Source organism: Papaver somniferum, chromosome 3 (assembly GCF_003573695.1).
Source record: "Papaver somniferum cultivar HN1 chromosome 3, ASM357369v1, whole genome shotgun sequence".
NCBI lineage: Eukaryota > Viridiplantae > Streptophyta > Magnoliopsida > Ranunculales > Papaveraceae > Papaver > Papaver somniferum.
The window spans coordinates 82,688,990-82,707,396 of NC_039360.1; the positions used below are offsets into that span (position 1 = coordinate 82,688,990).

Genomic DNA, 18,407 nt, shown 5'->3' on the forward strand with positions numbered 1-18,407 from the left:
TTTATGATTTTTAAAATGCTAAAGAAAATTTCAGTGCTTATGATTTATGGACTGCGATAGAAGCAAAGTACCAGGCAGACACTGCTGGTGTTAAATTTCACATGTTGGTGATCAATTCCTTGAACTTCAACAAATCATTAACGAGATTCTTGTTGAAGGTATGTTCATGGATGAGACGTTTCAAGTATCTGTGATAATTGAGAAGTTACCATCTTCTTGGTCGGAGTACAAGAGAAAACTAAGACATGAAACCGGTGAGATCAAGATGGTTGAATTAGGAAATAAGATTCAAGTAGAAGAATTATTGTGCACCAAGGACAAGAACGTATCATCTGCAAGGGACATGACCAACAAGGCTCATATGACTGAACACAAATCTTCCAAAGCTGGAAAATGTGATAATAACAATTGCAACTCAAGCATGATCGTCGCAAGAAAGCTACGTTTCGTAAACTAGAATCTAACATTACTAAAATTAAGGGTGCTTGTTATGCGTGTGGAATTCCTAGCCATATGGCAGTTCACTGTAGCCATCGTAAGGATCTTAGTAAGAAGAAAAATGCTAACTTGGTTGAGAAGAACAAGGACAAGTTTTCTGATGTGGTGTCTGAAGTTAATTTGGTGACCAATTTGATGGAATGGTGGGTAGACTATGGAGCTATCAAGCATTATGTGGGAGTAAAGTGAAAACACAGGGGTACCAAAATACACCACCAACTTTTTCGTTTAGACCTATAAGAAAAAACCTAATACAATTGAAAGTAGACCAACTTAATGATCCTTGAACAATATGTATATATATGGCTTATCTTTCTTGTACAATCAGTAGTTTAGATCAAAGATCCGTGAACCTGATTGGGTACAAGAACTCTTGAACGATCTCAAAAATCAATATCCAATAACAACCTAGTATGTACAGGAACAGTACACGAACAGAATACAGTTTTAAAAGCTGTCTAGGTTGAATATCGAAGCACTTGTTGTTACTTTAATTATAGCAACACAAATATAATGCGAAAGTAAAAGCATAGCAAGACACAAAGAAATTTTGTTAACAAGGAAACCGCAATAGCAGAAAAACCCCGAGACCTTGTCCCGATTTGAACACAAGATGTTACACCAAACTATTAGCAAAACACCAATTCTCTTTAGGAATTCCTCTCGTAAATATTCTAGCAGAACACCAATTCTCTTTAGAATCTACTCTCTAAAATCTTCTGGAAGAACGCCAATTCTCTTCAGAAGCTACTCTCGAAAAAATTCTAGTAGAATACCAATTCTATTTACAAGCTATACTTGGAAAATCCTCTAGAAGAATGTTAGTTATCTTTAGAAGATGCAAAAAAAACCGTTAGTACTTTTTGTATTTTGATTTCGCAAAACACCGGTTTGATTTCTCTTTGGATGTGAATCAAGGTTTTGGGAATCTTGTGTTTGTTTTGAGAAAAACAATTACCAGGTAAAAGTAATATCAAAACAAACTTGTAGATTAGGGATTGTTATACTCTTCAAAACTGGAACAGAAACCTAATTATTCTACAACAAGAGCAACTAGAATAAATCTAGAGATATCTTGTTATAACTTCTTAAGAAATTTATGATACACCTTAATTGAAGTTTTCTTTTTAGTTCAGATTTCGACCAACTAATGTTGGTGTACGATCGTGAACTAAAATCAACCAAACCTAGGATTTATGATCAACTATCCTTGAATGGCCTTATCTCAGAAGAGAAGGACCTTATAATAGACAAGAATTATTGATTAACCTAGATTACAAGTTGCATAACTATCAAAGAGATTATTACCAACTCGGGTTTGCGATCCCCAAAGCAAAGACCTTGTTGTCTCACTCTTGTTCATGAAGAATAACAATATTGGAAAACAACCTTATGAAGCTTACACCAATTTTCCATGGGATGAATTGTGTAGCTTATATGGACCCTTTATTTATAGTGAATGGTTGCTAAGAACCTAAGCAAGTTCGTGAGCTATTTCCTTTTACAAAGACTCTCCTTATTTTGAGAGTCTTTCCTAAGTTACAACTCTTGCATAAATAATTAAATATATAAATACTTTAACATAAATTGTATTTTTGTAAAATAAATTACAATTTAACTTAGGAATGAGTTTAAAACATCACACACACTTTAATATGTTAACCAATTGTGTGTGGAGGATTAGCCATCTTGCCTAGATAAGGAAATATCAAAAACTTGACCAGTAAAAACATCTAGTCATGTTTTCACGCTCAAGTCCGTGAACCGTTACATATATTTCATGGAGTGTTTCCTTATTCACGAACTGCAAAACTTAATAAGTGTTGCTTTAACAAATCACTCATAACTTCTTTGTTATAACTCGGAATTGAGTGATTCTTGGCTCGTTGAATTCGTAAGATCATTCATTACAATATAAAGACATTTATAGGAATAAAAGTCATTATCATTAAAGTCATGGATCAAATATCCTCGAGACCATACATAAATGCATGTTTACCTTCATAGGATTTGTTCCACAAGTGAGCAATTGTTTCGAAAGATGAGAAAGGTAGAAACAAGTGTTCCAAATGAAAGCAGTGACCACATACCTCTTGTTAATGAAGTTTTCCAAATGTATTTGTTTGATCTTCAATCTTCGAGGGTGATGTCTGATACTTAACTACCAAATTCTAACCTAGTCCGAGACTTGACTTTAGTAGACTAGAAATCAAGATATAGTTTTGATCACCTAACATTGACAACAAGTTTGATATGGCAAAACTTGTGGGTTCAATCGAGCAATGCTCTAACATAAAGACTTTTTCACCTCCTATTAGAAGGTAGGGGATGGCGATAAACTCTATAGGGTAATTCATGTGCATCAGAGGTTGCAAGAAAGGGAAAGGTCGGTCCGAAACTCACATATGAAAAGACTCTCACATTTAATGACGTTCTTTATGTTCCAGAAATCTGCAAGAATCTTGTTATGTATTAGATGATAAGGGTTTTAAAGTTGTAATTGAGTTTGGAAAAGTTGTAGTAACTAAGGTAAAAGATTATGTGAGTAAGGGTTATAAGACCGGGGGTTTATATAAACTTAATGTAACCTGTCCTGAAGTGAAATTGAATAATCCTCTGCTTATATGTGTATGTTATTGAATGTTTGGCATGGTATACTTGGTCATGTAAAATATAATTAATGCATAAATTGGCTAGCGTAGGCTGCATACCAAACTCATTATGGATAGAAATCATAAGTGTGAAGTTTGTGTATAATCTAAGCATGCTAAGAAATTATTCAATAAGAATGTCTAGAAAAATACAAAACCCTTAGAATTAATTCATTCAGGCCTAGTTGATATGAATTCAGTTCAAACTAGAGGTGGTAAGAAGTGGTTTGTTACTTTTATAGATGATTGTACGAGGTACTGTCATGTTTATTTAATTAGAGGGAAGAATGACGCCTTAGAAGCCTTTAAAATACATAAACTTGAAGTTGAAAACCAAATGAATCCTGTCATTAAACTATTAGGTATGACCGTGGAGGCGAATATAAAATTCATGTAGGAGATTTCTGCAAAAAACATGGCATAATACATGAAAAAACATCCTCTTATTCACCTCAATCCAATGGTGTAGCTGAACCTAAGAATTGTACCCTTAAGGATATGATGGACGCCATTTTGATTAGCTCAGGATTACCTTAAAACTTATGGAAGGGAGGTTATCCTCTCATCCACTTACATTTTGAATAGAGTACCCTTTAAAGGATCAGATAAAACTATGTACGAGTAATGGAAAGGAGACAACCATCTTATGTTTACTTCAAAGTGTGGGGGTCTTTGGAAAAGGTGACCATCCCTCATCCTAAGAGAACTAAGATAGGACCCGAAACTGTTGATTGTGTTTTTATGGGGTATCCTGAGCATACTAGTGCTTATAGGTTTATGGTTGTGAGTTCTGAAATTTTTGATATATGGTTGAATATTATTATGAGTCTATGGATGCTGAGTTTTTGGAGAATGTTTTTCCTATGAAACGTGATTCTCGAAAGAGATGTTTAGATGATCCCATAGATTTGTAGTCAACCAATCAACCATTACCTTTAGAGGAAGATGAGCCAGAAACCTAAAATAGGTAAAAGGGTTAGAACTGAGAAAACCTATCCTGGTTACATTACGTAACTAGCCGAGTCTGAGTCACAGACTTATACAGAAGCCATGAACTCTTCAGAAGCTTCATGGTGGAAAGAAGATTCCATTAGTTAAATAGACTCCATCTAAAAAAATAATACATGGGAGATTGTAGATTTACCTCCAGGGTGTATGGTGAAAAAGCGGGGGTACAACAACCACACCTAATATTTCGCTTAGCAATCTGTATGGACAAACTCCAATATAATTTTAAGAGAATCAACAAGACTCAATCTACAAAAAGTATAAGAGTTTTATCTCTCTTTCTTGATTCAATTCTTTATCAAGCAAATAGAAATCTGCGAGTCTAATTGAATACAAGAGAAATCACCTGAACGGTACCAAAGACCAATGTTCAAGGATCAATCAATTTCAATCAACAACCAAAGGTCGGATTTCCAATTGATTGATTCAAACGCATAACCTGTGATATTTCAATTATATAACAAAATATAATGCGGAATAGAAATAACACAAACACCATAATTTTGTTAACGAGGAAACCGTAAATGCAGAAAAACCCCGGGACCTAGTCCAGATTGAACACCACACTGTATTAAGCCGCTACAGACACTAGCCTACTACAAACTAACTTCGGTCTGGACTGTAGTTGAACCCCAATCAATCTCACACTGATTCAAGGTACAGTTGCGCTCCTTACGTCTCTGATCCCAACAGGATATTACGCACTTGATTCCCTTAGCTGATCTCACCCACAACTAAGAGTTGTTACGACCCAAAGTCGAAGACTTTAATAAAAAAATCTGTATCACACAGAAAAGTCTACAGAATAGATAAATCTGTCTCCCACAGATAAACCTACAAGTTTTGTTCCGTCTTTTGATAAATCAAGGTGAACATGAACCAATTGATAACCCGGACTTATTTTCCCAAAGAACAGCCTAGTATTATGATAGACACATTTTTTTGTCTAATTTGTCTCGATTCTATAATTGATAGTGCTCATTTTTGTACTTATTACGGTGTTTTATGTGTGTGTAGGTATTTTTGGCCAATAATCATGTTTGGAAAAATCGGCTCGAAAAGTTGGTAAAAGCACCCGGAGGACACATGCTATTCGGACTCTCACTATGGATAATGGGTACCCAAATTACTAAGGGGCACCCTCAGGACACCCTCAAGGCAGCTTTTATTCGCACCCCTGCTCTGGATAGGGGGTGCCTCTTCTTCACAATTCAAATGAAGCTTTTTGGCGGGAAGCTATTGCAGCAGCGAAGCAGATTTGGAGATCGAATTTTGAGCGATTTATAAAGAGATTCAATGGATTATTTTCGTTGGACTGGACCTGTGATAGCATAACATGGTCGCTGTGATTGATTGGACCCAACCAATTGGGCTAGATAGGTCGGGAGAAGCGAACAGAGGAGGTGAAGTTTATAGGAGCTGTTATCGTCTTTTGGGTGAGATTATGTCGGAGTTTGACGTGGAGATGGATTGGGATTATCTTGATTCATCGAAACAGGGTTGGTAATCTTTTTAGATTCGAAAATAGAGGAGGAAATCATCGATTTGGATAAAACAGGGAGTTCCGTGTATTCTCGGATATTTTGGTTTATGTATGGAAGTACCAGAGGATTTTACGTTATGAACAGGGAGTACTTGAGAGTTTGGAGAACCAATTTGACGTGTAGATAAGCTTGGAAGGGAAAGAAATCCCGAGACTTGAGGTGGAGAAAAAGATAAGAATAACCGAGGATTTCTTGAGATTCAATCGACCTGTGGGCTATAAAAGGAGTTCAGATAGGTCATAGAAGGGTTACGCATACTTTGGGGGTAGTTTAGAGAACCACAGGAGACAAAAATCGGAGTTACAGACATTCGTTTCTGCTGGTGTAGAAGGAAGAATACGAAGAACATCAACCCACAGAAACTGTCGCAGAAAACTATCGTTGTTCTACAACACTTCCATTCTATCGTTCCTGTAACAGTCTGCAACAATTATTACTGTTAGTATTTCTCTGTAACACTGCTTTCTGTGACAGTGCATTTTGTAAAAATTACAACTGTTACAAACACGCTGCTTCATACCTTCTCTTCTATTTAATAAACTTTTGAGCAACAAACATGTATCTTGAGCAAGTGATTAACATGAGGAGCTGAACCCCATTGCTGAGGCGATATATGAAGCTATTTTTCCAACAAGAAGTGGTATATTGTATTTCATCTATTTATTGCAATTATGATTATGATTATTTGCCTTGAGCTATAATTGAATATGATTTTTACTTGATTGATTGTGATCTATTTTGATGAAGTATGCTTAGTTTATAGACTTTTGATGCTTCATACTTTATATTTACAATTATTGCTTTTGAAAATTTACTTGTTGGAATGTTTTAGAATCAAATTGAATGAGAAAATTGCATAAATATAAAGATTGGATTAAATCACTTTGAACTTGAAAAAATAGTGGAATCTTAGCCTCAGTTATCTTTTAATATTGATATCAACTTTGTCAGTGTTTGCTATAATTATTAGTGAGTTTTCTATTTTAGTTTTAAAATTTAAGTCTATATTTTATCCTTCGCAAGTCTGAGAATCGAACCACTTTTACCACTATCTATAAACCACATCAATTTTTGGCGCCGCCGACGCGGATTTGATTTTAGGGTTTTAGACTTATTTTTCTTTTATTTTGTTAGGTTTTTATTATTTTTGTTCTTTTTACGTTTTTGGGTATTTATCTTTTGTCTATAGGTTTTGCATCATAAAGAAAATTGAGCCAAGGAGTTTGGTGATTTCGTAAAGACTGGATCTTAAAGCATAAAGACTTGGAGCGAAAGATTAAAGCGAAAAGAACGGAAAAGAAGACAGTTTCTTTTAGTTATTTTATTTCTTAGGGTTTTGTTTATTTTTCCTTATTATTAAAAAAAAAAAACTGTATTAGGTTTTATTATTTTTGTAATTTTTCTTTTCTTTTTGGACACTTTGGACTTTAAACTTTGGGACATTATTTTTAAACCCTACGGAAGGGTAGTTTAAACATAAACTGTGTGCAGAGAAGGACGGCGATTACGATATCGCCTCGGCCCCTCGGGTTCGTACATGACATAGGAGTCGTGGCCCGAGTCGACTACAACCGATTCATCCCCCGTATGGAACGTGAGGTAAGATTCTAAACACCCGCGAATCTCCTGTCAGCGGGTTTACTGTATTCCTTCGGTTGCATATATGCTGAGGACTTGAAAACGGCTGCTTTAATTTCCTAGTAAAGGGCAAGGACTGGCCATACAAGATAAGGGTTCGGATTTCATCACCGTTCTCTTCTTGCCCGCCTTAGGAAAACGAAATCAAACGCGAACCTAAGCCGAAAATTTTGACTAGAACGAGACCTATAGGGTAACGAGCTTAATAGGAAAGTCGTTCGAAAAATATTGGTTACTCTTTTGAGCATACTTCGAAGTTCATGATGGTTTCTGTGAGTTGAATGCGTGACTGCGCCGCCTTGTAATACCGGTGAGGCCTTGGGTATCAAAGCTCCATCGAGCTTCCCTCGCCTCTATTCAACTTACTTTGACTCAGATTGAGTCCATAAGGGTTTGCTCAGATTGTAACGAGTTCCTTTCGAAAGAATAGAAGCTGGTCTAGAAACAATCTAAGTGGAGCCATCATGCTTTTTGTTTGCTAAAAATTAATAGGTTTGATTTGGTTGAGTCAGCCTTGTTTTGTGATTGCATAGAATTCCCTACCTTATTCTTTTGCATGCGTGAACGTAAAAGAGACGCCCTAGGTAGATTTGTTAAAGAGAAACCTAGTAGTTCTAAGCGTCTCGATTACCTCAATTTAGAAATCCCGATTCTTGAAGATTCCGTTTTTGAACGTCCGTTTGAGGAGAAAATCCCTGATATTCCAATAGTTCCAGAAATGGCAACTTTGAAAGCTTTGTTGAACCCTACTAGGACTACTCGTCCCTCGTGTATCAGGTTATCTGAAACTGAAGAGAATTATGAACTTAAGCCTGGAACCTTACAGTTGCTCCCAATATTTTTAGGGAAAGAAAATGAAAACCCCTATTTCCATGTTAGGGACTTTGAGGAAATTTGTAGTACCCTAAAAATTAGAAACCTTGATGATGATGCTTTGAAACTCAGGTTATTCCCATTTTCCTTGAAAGATAAAGCCAAATCGTGGCTATATAGTTTGGCTTCCGGATCAATTGAAACATATGAACAACTTACATCTGCCTTTTTGAACAAGTTTTTCCCTAGGCACAAAACATCGTCTATTAGGACGCAAATCTGCACATTTTCTCAACAGGAGGGAGAATCCTTGTATATGTATTTGGAAAGGTTCAATGATCTATTATCCCAATGTCCTCATCATGGTTTAGAAAAGGTTAGGTTCGTTCAGATCCTTTATGAGGGTTTAAATTATCCCACTACAACCACAGTAGAATCTATGTGTACAGGTGGGTTTGAAAACCAAATAGTTGATGATGCGATGACATATTTGCATGAAATCGCCGAAAAGACCCAACAATGGGAAAGTAATATGGGACCACAGAAAACAATTCTTTTAGGCAGAGGAAACATTAATAGGGTAGAAGGAAACTTTGAATCAGATGCCAAAATTGCTGCTATAGCGAAAAGGTTAGAATCTTTAGAAGTGGGTCACACTAGTGGTAGATTAGAGCCTTTTTGGGAAGGCCAGAATAATGAAGAGCAAGCCAATGCTCTCTATAATAACACTAGATTCGATAACCGTCAGAAGTTTGACCCATATTCAGAAACCTATAATCCTGGTTGGAGAAACCATCCGAATCTTTCGTGGTCTAAGGGCCAGAGTCAAGGTCAGTTTAGTAATTCTAATGCTCCCCCAGGTTTTGGTTCAGATAAGAACTCTTCAGGTCAGTTTCAGAACTCTTCATAGAATAGAATGACGAGCTTAGAGGAATCTCTTAGTATATTAAGAAAGAGCCAGGATATGTTAGCACAGAGCCAGGACATGTTAGTAAAGAGCCAAGTTAGTTTTCAACAGGAAACCAAGCAGAACTTTCAAACTAATGCTCAGACTCTTGCTAAGTTAGAACTTCAAGTCTTCCAAATAGCTAAGACCTTAAGTGAGAGAGATAACGGAAGGTTCCCTAGTCAGACTAATCCTAATAATAGAGGAGTTCATGAAGTAGGTGCAATACCATCGAATCAATTGAATGATGTTAGAACCCTTAGGAGTGGTAGAGTAGTAGACAATCAGGTAACCATGCCCGATAGTGAACGTACTGTAGTTCACCCCTCAGGATCTCATTCCTCAGGATCTCATCCCTCAGGACCACTAACTGAGGGGACTGATAAAATTTCCGATGATGCCAACTCGGTTCCTTTTTATGCCAAGTTCCTCAAGGATATGTGTACGCGAAAGCGAAAACTTAGCGTCCATAAGAAATCTTTCTTAGCTAGTCACGTAAGTTCAATCATTCAGAACACCGCAACTCCAAAGTACAAAGACCCAGGTTCCCCTACCATTGCTTGTACAATAGGTAAACACCGGGTAGAAAAAGCTTTACTTGACTTAGGAGCCAGTGTGAACTTACTGTCGTACCATGTGTACTTACAGCTAGGACTTGGTGAAATGAAACCTACTCAGATGAATTGCAGTTAACTGATAGGTTTGTTAAAATTCCTCGAGGTGTTATTGAGGATGTTCTCATTGAGGTCTACAAGTTTATTTATCCAGTAGATTTCGTGGTCTTAGATACCCAACCTGTCCCTGACCCAGAGAACCAGATACCTGTGATTTTAGGTCGCCCATTTTTAGCTACGTCTAATGCGATCATTAACTGTCGAAATGGTATGATGAATTTATCTTTTGGTAATATGACTATGGAGATGAACATTTTTAATGTCAGTAAGCTACCTTATGATCTAGATGACACGTGTGTCGAAGAGGTGAACATGATAGAAGCCTTAGTTCAGGAGTCATTACCAAACATCTTGTCTGAAGACCCATTAGAAAATTGTCTATCCCATTTTGGTTTAGACTTTGACGACGATAGCACTATTGAACAGGTGAATGCTCTATTAGATTCTACCCCTGTGTTAGACACTGATAGATGGAAAGCTAGGTTCGAACCATTACCAGTTTCTGAGAATACCCTAATTCCTTCTTTAGAAGAGCCTCCTAAGTTGGACCTTAAACCACTACCAGATACCCTGAAGTATGTGTTTTTAGGACCATCTGAGACTTTACCTGTGATAGTAGCTTCCGATTTGGATAGTGATTAGGAAAGTAGGCTAGTAAAAGTTCTTCAAGACAATAAGGAATCTTTAGGGTGGACTATAGCATACATTAAGGGTATAAGTCCTACCGTTTGTATGCATCAGATTCATTTAGAAGAAGACTCCAAACCTTCTAGGGAGATGCAACGTCGGCTGAACCCTAACATGAAAGAGGTAGTTCGAAAAGAGGTGCTTAAGTTGTTAGATGCGGGTATTATCTACCCAATTTCATACAGTAAGTGGGTCAGCCCCGTTCAGGTTGTTCCCAAGAAATCAGGTATCACTGTAGTCCAGAATGATAAAAATGAGTTAATCCCAACCCGAGTGACCACGGGATGGCGTGTCTGTATTGACTATAGAAAATTGAACAAGGTCACAAGGAAGGATCACTTTCCCCTTCCTTTTATCGACCAAATGCTAGAGAGATTAGCTGGATATAGTTATTATTGCTTTCTAGATGGCTTTTCCGGATATAATCAGATTGTTATTGCCTCAAAAGACCAAGAGAAAACCACTTTTACCTGTCCCTTTGGTACCTTTGCGTATAGACGCATGCCTTTTGGGCTTTGTAATGCCCCTGCGACCTTTCAGCGTTGTATGATGAGCATATTTTCTGATATGGTAGAACGGTTTTTAGAGGTCTTTATGGATGATTTTTCAGTGTTTGGTTCATCTTTTGATGAGTGCTTGCATCATTTGACATTAGTGTTGACTAGGTGTAAGGAAAAGAATTTAGTGCTTAATTGGGAAAAATGTCATTTCATGGTTAAATCAGGAATTGTTTTAGGGCACATTTTCTTCAAAGGGTATAGAGGTAGACAAAGCCAAAGTTGACCTTATTAAGACTTTACAGGTCCCAAAAACCGTAAAAGACATTAGGTCATTCCTAGGGCATGCAGGTTTTTCCGTCGATTCATTAAGGATTTTAGCTTGATTTCTAGACCTCTTTGCAATTTGCTTGCAAAAGAGTTAAGTTTGTCTTTGATGATGCTTGTTTAGAGGCTTTTGAGAAGCTTAAACTTTACTCACTACCGCTCCCATAGTCCAGGCACCTAACTGGAACCTACCCTTTGAGATTATGTGTGATGCTTCAGATTATGCTATAGGCGTTGTGTTAGGTCAACGTGTTGACAAATTACTTCATGTGATTTACTATGCTAGCAAAACTCTGAATGATGCCCAGTTGAACTATACAACTACCGAGAAGGAACTGTTAGCCATCGTGTTTGCCTTGGATAAGTTTAGATCCTACCTATTAGGTTCTAAGATCGTAATCTATACTGATCATGCTGCTTTGAAATACCTTTTGTCTAAGAAGGATACCAAACCTAGATTGATTAGGTGGATCCTATTGTTACAAGAATTTTCTCCAGACATTAGAGACAAAAAGGGTGCTGAAAATGTAGTAGCAGACCACTTATCTAGGCTAGTTGTTAGTTCCCCTAGTGATTCCCTTCCTATAAGGGATAGCTTTCCTGATGAACAATTGTTCTCTGTTTCCCAATCACCTTGGTATGCAAATATAGTGAATTATCTTGTTACTGGTCGAACCCCTCAACATTGGGGTAAACAAGATCGTTCTAGGTTTTTAGCCGAGGTTAAGCATTTCTTTTGGGACGATCCTTATTTGTTTAAGTATTGCTCATACCAGATTATTAGGAGATGTGTACCTGAGAGAGACCAGTCCAGTATTCTTTCCTTCTGTCATGAACATGCTTGTGGGGGTCATTTTAGTGCTAAGAATACTTCTGCTAACATATTGCAGTGTGGCTTTTACTGGCCTTCGTTGTTTAAGGACTCCCGTAGTCATTATGTGTCTTGTGATCGTTGCCAGAGGTTAGGGACCATTTTCCGTAGAAATATGATGCCTTTGAACCCTATTTTAGTGATTGAGGTCTTTGATGTATGGGGCATTGATTTTATGGGTCCATTTCCTAATTCTTTGGGTTATCTTTACATACTTGTCGTTGTAGACTATGTGTCTAAATGGGTTGAGGCGGTTCCGTGTAAAACAAATGACCATAGGGTCGTAATTAAGTTTTTGAAAGAGAATATACTTACACGTTTTGGTACACCGCGAGCTATAATTAGTGATGGGGGTTCACACTTTTGTAATAGACCGTTTGCTTTGTTGAAACAATATGGTATTACCCACAAAGTAGCTACCCCGTATCACCCACAGACTAGTGGTCAGGTAGAGGTTTCCAATAGGGAAATTAAGCGTATTTTAGAGAAAACAGTTAATCCCAATAGGAAAGACTGGTCGTCGAGGCTTACTGATGCCTTATGGGCTTACCGTACTGCGTTTAAGACACCCATTGAAATGTCGCCCTACCGTTTAGTATTTGGCAAGGATGTAACTTGCCTGTTGAGTTAGAGCATATAGCCTATTGGGATATTAAGCATTTAAACTTTTCACTTGACAAGGCAGGAGCTCACAGAAAGCTCCAGCTCAATGAGTTGGACGAGATTCGTAGAGATGCATACGATAGTGCTAAGGAGTATAAGAACAAAATGAAACTTGTGCATGATAAGAATATTTTACGGAAGTCATTTTCTCCAGGTCAAAAAGTTCTTCTGTATGACACTCGTTTGCATCTATTCCCCGGAAAACTGCGCTCTCGGTGGACCGGTCCTTTTGTGGTCCGTACTGTTTTTCCTCATGGCGCTATTGAGATTGAGACATCAGATGGTACTAGTTCTTCAAAGGTTAACGGTCAGAGATTGAAGCCCTTTTTAGAGCCTTTTCCTACAGGTGATGTTGAGGAGGTCCCTCTGGAGGACCCTGTTTACCCTTGATTGACCATCGAGGCGATTTGTATGTTGTATACTATTTTTGTCAGTTTTTGGTTTCACTTCACCCAGGTACTATCTTTCCGAACTCTCTCTTTACTATTTCCTCATGTTACTTATATTTTTGGTACTGTTCTTTCATTCGAAACATTGAGGACAATGTTAGATTTAAGTTTGGGGGTGGGGTAGAAACTTTTTGTTGTAATATAAACTCCAGAGCCTATAAATTTATGCATATTAAGGATAGCACTAACCAACCTAAGTGGATGGAAGCATTTTGGTTGTAGGAGTTGAGGAACCAATATGATTAGATGGAAACATCTAGAAGAGTCTATTCATAAAATCACAGAGCTCAGGTGTTAGAAATAACATGATAGTTTCACCATATCTCGTTGAGTCCTTTTCACTTCTTTTTTAGTTTGTTTTGTTTTTAAAACTATGTTACTCTAAGTGATTAGGTGGGGCTCACGATTCAAGTTGTTACCAATGCTAGGGTGAATTAGAGTGATTGAGATACCATGAAAAAAAAAAGAAAAAAAAAATAAAAAAAAATAAAAAAAAAAGAGATGAAAAAAATAAAATAAAATAAAATAAAATTGAGACCAGACCATTTGACCAAAAGGAATAAATTCAATAAAGTCGACCACTGGTACCCTTGTATATGCCAGCTGTGTTGACCTAGAGTTAGGATTATCAATCACTGGTTCCCTTGTATATGCCAGTTGTGTTGATATTAGTCAGACTAGTATCTCAGTCCATTAGGATAGGTTCATTTTTGGCGGAGGCCTTCAGACAGATATGAGGAACACCGTTCACTTAGTAAACATCAAAACCATCTACGTTTTTCTATATTCATCTCTTAATCTATCCATGTGATTGGTTTGACTCCGAATATTGATGTCCATAGTGCAACTATCTGAGTAGAGTTCTGTCACTTTATATGAATTTTAGTATGCTTGAGTGCAAACTCGTGTATTGCAATTGGAATTTCGCGTCAGGGTATTTCTTCCTGTAGTCAATAAGTATGCCAACCAAGGAGATTATTTAGTGCTTTCCAAGGTTCTGCGTAGATAGCTAGGGTCTGGCGTATAAAGGTTTTGTGGGTATACCTCTGGTAAGCCCTCCCGAGACTATAACTCGACCACTAGGGCCACCTAGGGGTTTAAAGGCTTATTGCATACGCTAAATGCAATCGACGATACCTGCGTCAGTGAGTTAGGATTTTATTTTTCAATTTTATCTTTGCTCGAGGACTAGCAAATAATAAGTTTGGGGGTATTTGATAGACACATTTTTGTGTATAATTTGTCTCGATTCTATAATTGATAATGCTCATTTTTGTACTTATTACGGTGTTTTATGTGTGTGTAGGTATTTTTGGCCAATAATCATTTTTGGAAAAATCGGCTCGAAAAGTTGGTAAAAGCTCCCGGAGGACACATGCTATTCGGACTCTCACTATGGATAAGGGGTACCCAAATTACTAAGGGGCACCCTCAGGATACCCTCAAGGCAGCTTCTATTCACACCCCTGCTTTGGATAGGGGGCGCCTCTTCTTCACAATTCAAATGAAGCTTTTTGGCGGGAAGCTATTACAGCAGCGAAGCAGATTTGGAGATCGAATTTTGAGCGATTTATAAGGAGATTCAATGGCTTATTTTCGTTGGACCGGACCTGTGATAGCATAACAGGGTCGATGTGATTGATTGAACCCAACCAATTGGGCTAGATAGGCCGGGAGAAGCGAATAGAGGAGGTGAAGTTTATCGGAGCTGTTATCGTCTTTTGGGTGAGATTATGTCGGAGTTTGACGTGGAGATGGATTGGATTGGGATTATCTTGATTCATCGAAACAGGGTTGGTAATACCTTTAGATTTGAAAATAGAGGAGGAAATCATCGAGTTGGCTAAAACATGGAGTTCCGTGTATTCTCGGATATTTTGGTTTATGTATGGAAGTACCAGAGGATTTTACGTTATGAATTGAGTCCTTATTCAGTCTACAGGGAGTACTTGAGAGTTTGGAGAACCAAGTTGACGCGTAAATAAGCTTGGAAGGAAAGAAATCCCGAGACTTGAGGTGGAGAAAAAGATAAGAATAACCGAGGATTTCTTGAGATTCAATCGACCTGTGGGCTATAAAAGGAGTTCGGATAGGTCATAGAAGGGTTACGCATACTTTGGGGGTAGTTTAGAGAACCACAGGAGACAAAAATCGGAGTTACAGACATTCGTTTCTGCTGGTGTAGAAGGAAGAATACGAAGAACATCAACCCACAGAAACTGTCACAGAAAACTATCGTTGTTCTACAGCACTTCCGTTCTATCGTTCCTGTAACAGTCTGCAACAATTATTATTGTTAGTATTTCTCTGTAACACTGCTTTCTCTGACAGTGCGTCTTGTAACAATTACAACTGTTACAAACACGCTGCTTCATACCTTCTCTTCTATTTAATCAGCTTTTGAGCAACAAACATGTATCTTGAGCAAGTGATTAACATGAGGAGCTAAACCCCATTGCTGAGGCGATAGAGGATTTTTCCAACAAGAAGTGGTATATTCTATTTCATCTATTTATTGGAATTATGATTATGATTATTTGCCTTGAGCTATAATTGAATATGATTTTTACTTGAGTGATTGTGATCTATTTTGATGAAGTATGCTTAGTTTATAGACTTTTGATGCTTCATACTTGATATTTATAATTATTGCTTTTGAAAATCTACTTGTTGCAATGTTTTAGAATCAAATTGAATGAGAAAATTGCATAAATATAAAGATTGGATTAAATCACTTTGAACTTGAAAATATAGTGGAATCTTAGGCTCTGTTGTCTTTTAATATTGATATCAACTTTGTCAGTGTTTGCTATAATTATTAGTGAGTTTTCTATTTTAGTTTTAGAATTTAAGTCTATATTTTATCCTTCGCAAGTCTGAGAATCGAACCACTTTTACCACTATCTATAATCCACATCATATTATCAATCACCTCACAATAATCTTAATTGACGTGGCAAAAGAAGATATCGTGGAATCACAAACGATGAGACGAAGATGTTTGTGATTACTTTTCTATCTTGCCTATCAGAGATAAAGATCTCAAGCCAATAATTACGATTGTACTCAAAACGATAGGATCAGCAAGATCAGATCACACAACTACGAGAAAGTAGTATCGGTCTGGCTTCACAATCCCAATGAAGTCTTTAAGTCGTTAACCTGGTTTTTAATAAGAAATCAAAGGTTAAAGGAGAATCGACTCTAGATAATACAACTAGTATCACACAGGAGGTGTGGGGATTAGGTTTCCCAGTTGTTATAGTTCTCCCTTATATAGTCTTTCAAATCAGGGTTTGCAATCAATGTTAGCTTGGTAATAAAGCATTCAATATTCACCGTTAGATGAAAACCTGATTAGATTCAAACTAATATCTTTCAACCGTTGGATCGAAAACTTAGCTTGTTACACACAAATGAGATGTACTATTTTGGGTTTATGTAACCGTACCCAAACATGAACATTGTTGGTTCAACAATAGTTAACCAATGGTTAGCCATATGAGCACTTTCATATCAACCATGTTCTTATCCACCATAACTAGTTCAAATGACTCAAATGAACTAGTTAGAGAGTTGTTCAATTGCAAGGAAATCTTATGTAAATACACAAGACACAATCGAAGCAAAAACGATTTGATTCATTCGAATCGGTGCATGAACTATATAGCCACGGTTTGCATTTAGCATTCCTTAGATAATATAAATGAGTTCACAAACAATCGTCTTTAGATATAACCAGCTTAAGTTCGCAGACTTAGTTTGCGGACTTAAGTTCCCAGAAGGAGTTCTCAAACTCTAACAGATTTTCTCGGGTCGAGAACTTCCGCCAGTTCGCGGACTGGGTTCACGGACTGAGTTCACGGCTCTTGTTCTGATTCTCTTGATCAACAAAGTTCGCAAACTTCAGTTCAAGGAAAAAGGACTTATACATATATGTGTTGTCACACAATGCTTATATCCATCATTGGTTATTTAATCTAAACTCTCATTTCAACCATTGAAACATTCTTAGAGGATATTTCGTCAAAGTAAGCAATTTTCAAGGTGATTGAAACGTGTCATCACTTTCGTCACTAGGTAAAGATGAACTTGGCCAAAGCAAAAGCTTACCAACACATATTTCGAGAAATAGATAGGCGAGATAAACTCGGCTCGAAATAGCAAATGTGTATAATCAAAGTCTATATAGCAAAACGACTTTTATCTCAAAATAGGAGATAGAGTAGATAGAATTTTGAGTGATAGATAAGTTCAAGTCTCCACATACCTTTTAGTCGATGAAGATCCACCAGTTCCTTGAGTAGTCCTTCGTCTTATATGATGATTTCCATGGAGTTCTTGAGCTCAACTACACTTTCTATCCTAGTCAAATACTTAGCTATAGTAGACTAGAAATCAATATTTATAGTTTTGATCACTAACATTGACAAACACGCTTGAGATAGTAACGCATGCGAGTTCGACCGAGCAATGCTCTAAAAATCTCCCCCTTTGTCAATTTTAGTGACAAAACTATCAATACATATGGAATACAAAAATAAATCAAATAACTTTTGTAGCTCCTATTCCACATGCCTAATCTTCAACATTACTCGAAATCTTCGTCACTTCCAAGTACTCCAATGATCCAAAGATTGTAAGTTCAACATCATCGTTGTTGAAAATCCGTAGCTATTACAACGAGAAAACAAGAGTTCTCAATCATTGTTATACAGTGTCATAGTATCATTATATAGTATCAAAGTTCAATTGCATCACAACTTCGACAACAATACTATGGTGATATGTATCACTCCCCCTTAGTCAATACTCCATCTCACATGGAAACCACTCCCCCTTACATAATGATCCGAAAACCATATGCATTTGTAGTGTGAACTACATATTAATTCTCCCCTTTTTGTCAATAAAATTGGCAAACGTACGAAAACGAGATCCTAATGAAATTTCCGAAAGAGACATTTCATGACCAAAAGAAAGCACATATCATCTTATTTAGATGCAATCGTATATCCGAAGCTAAATGCATTCATCAAGGAGTTTATAAAGATACAAGATAACCCCTATAATATTCCACAGCCGCACTCCCCACAAAGATTTGGCAATTAAGCACAAGTTTAATTAAGAACTCTCCCCCA

At 37.2% G+C, this 18,407-nt stretch overlaps 1 pseudogene; it reads right to left on the bottom strand.

The window, feature by feature from the left end:
- Nucleotides 1–8,421: 8,421 nt before the first annotated feature.
- LOC113362378 lies at nucleotides 8,422–8,521 on the bottom strand (annotated as a pseudogene).
- Between the last annotated feature and the right edge of the window lie 9,886 nt (nucleotides 8,522–18,407).